Below are 2530 nucleotides of genomic sequence, written 5' to 3'. Positions count from 1 at the left end.
TACATTTAGGTAAAAAATATATTTTTTTAACAATTTAATAATACATGAATAAAGTATCGTTTTTGTCCTTAACGTTTGGGATAAGTCCTATTTGTGTTCCTAACGTTTAAATCGTACTATTTGTATTTTTAACGTTTATAAAAGTGATTCAATGTCATCCTACTATTAATTATACTAACAAATCAGATTATATTTTTCAATTATTCTCACTTAGATGTGTTTGATTTTAATATTATATTCACTATTTGTGTTTAGATTCAATTATGTCTCTAAAAAAGTAAATTATGTAATTGACGGTAAAATAACATTAAATCACTTTTATAAACGTTAAAGATACAAATAGAACGATTTAAACGTTTGGAACATAAATAAAATTTACTCCAAACATTGGTGAGAAAAACGATGAAAACTCTACCTAAATAATGTATGAATTTGTTTTGTGTTTGGAGAAAAGTAAAAGAGATGGTTGATCTATATATGCATGAGAGTGAAAAAGGTAAATTGGGGCATATGCTTGGGATTTTATGGATCGACATCCACATCCAAATCCACATGCAATCGCAGAATGAGATTCATAATCCTTCAAGTCTCTGCTTTTGAAGGATTTACTCTACCAGGTTTCACATTTTGGCATGTGGACACGTGTGCACTACTGTTCATATAAGAGCTTCCACTTGCACATTTTCAAACACATGTGTGCACGTGCACATGCACTTCTATCTAAATCCTTATCCTTCGTTTATTTATAGTGACACTAATACACACATCATCATCACCTCATTTATAAGGATAACTACTATCCTCTTTTAATTTAACTATATACACACGAGGCCCTAACCTATGAATCTTAAATCTTTCAAAGTAAACAAATAATTAATAAAACTCAAGAAAGCTTTCTGCCTAAATAATTCTTGAAAGGATACCTTTGGCACCATACAATACAGTATATAATATACCACTATATGTTGCTATGCACGTGGCCATCATGGTCAAAATAACAATACAGTACTTGGACGTACTAATTAGCTTTAGATAGCCCAAGAAAATACACAATATAATAATAAAACAACCATTTAATTTGGTCTCCTATCCATGAAGTCAAATAAATGCATTATCAAAAAAAAAAAAAAAAAAAGAGATTGGGTATTAGATTATGTGAAGAAGTAGCCATAGTTTGGGTTATCCGGTGCTTAAATACATCATATGCTTACATTTTAAGTTATTGTTTTTAGGGGTGGGTACGGGTCGGTTTGGTTCAGATTTATGGTAAAATTAGAATTGAACCGATCAAAATGTAATTGGTTTGGTTTGGTTCGAATTTGTATTTTTTGTATATGTATTCGAATTAAATCAAACCGATTAAGAATGGATTGGTTCGGTTCGGATAATTGGGTACTCGATGACTTTGAAATTCATTAAAAAAAAACTAAATTTTTATCTTAAAAATTGAACAAGTACAATAAACATGTAACATCAATAGAAATAATCCAAACATGTTAAATACCAAATACATTAAAAACTAAAATCATTAAAATCTAAACATATTAATAATGAATAATCATTGTCTAATGAAAAAGTCATATATATTTTTTTTATATTTTTTATTTAATTAATATATGATCGGGTTCGCGGGTTGATTTGGGTTCCGTACCCCCAAAACCGATACCCAAACCAATCACTAACAAAAATCATCGGTTTGATTCGGATTGGACCCGATTACCCGTTGATTTTAAAACCAATTTAATTGGTTCGGTTCGAATTCGAACGGGTAATCAAGTATCCGCTACCATGCTCACCCCTAATTGTTTTACATTTATTTACAGCAAATCAACTAATTACCGCCCTACATACCATTAACAAGATTGAGCCACCCATCATTAATATTAAAATGTGATAGGTTAACCAAATGGTCAATGTTTGGTTAGAAACAATTTAATAATAATAAATGGACGTGGATTTTTATTTTAATTTCTCTCCATTTCGGAAGCAGAATTAACGAAGCTTCCTAGTTCCTTTTTTCTTTAAACGTAAACACTAGCAAACCCTACAAGGCTAAATGCAAGAAGGGAAAATAATGCTTAATTAATGTAAATAGAGCTGAAAAGAGGGTAACAATAATGTTAAGAGAAGAGTAAAGAATGAATTTCTTTCACTATTTTCCCTGATGAGACCATGTGTATAAATACTATAAATGCACCACAGTTCAAATCCAGCTATCATATGCCATAACTTTGCAATTGCTTGATACGGAAATTATTGGCAGCTTTGGGCCCATCACTATTTTTGACCTAGTACTCCTTCAAATAATGGGTCAACTTCAATTAGCTGGTGATTATTACAAATAAAACAAAAGGTAAATTATTTTGAAATTGTGCGGTGGTAATTTGGTTATTTAGGAATTAATTAATTTTATCATTTTAAAATATCAAGGATTATTTTGCACAATTTTTTAAAAGAAAAATTAGAGTTAAATTATAGAGTTTAATTTTGATGTATTGAGAATATAAAAAATTTTACACACTCATCCAAT

This window comes from Arachis ipaensis, chromosome B09, assembly GCF_000816755.2.
Source record: "Arachis ipaensis cultivar K30076 chromosome B09, Araip1.1, whole genome shotgun sequence".
NCBI classification, from domain to species: domain Eukaryota; kingdom Viridiplantae; phylum Streptophyta; class Magnoliopsida; order Fabales; family Fabaceae; genus Arachis; species Arachis ipaensis.
This window is presented reverse-complemented; position numbering follows the sequence as displayed.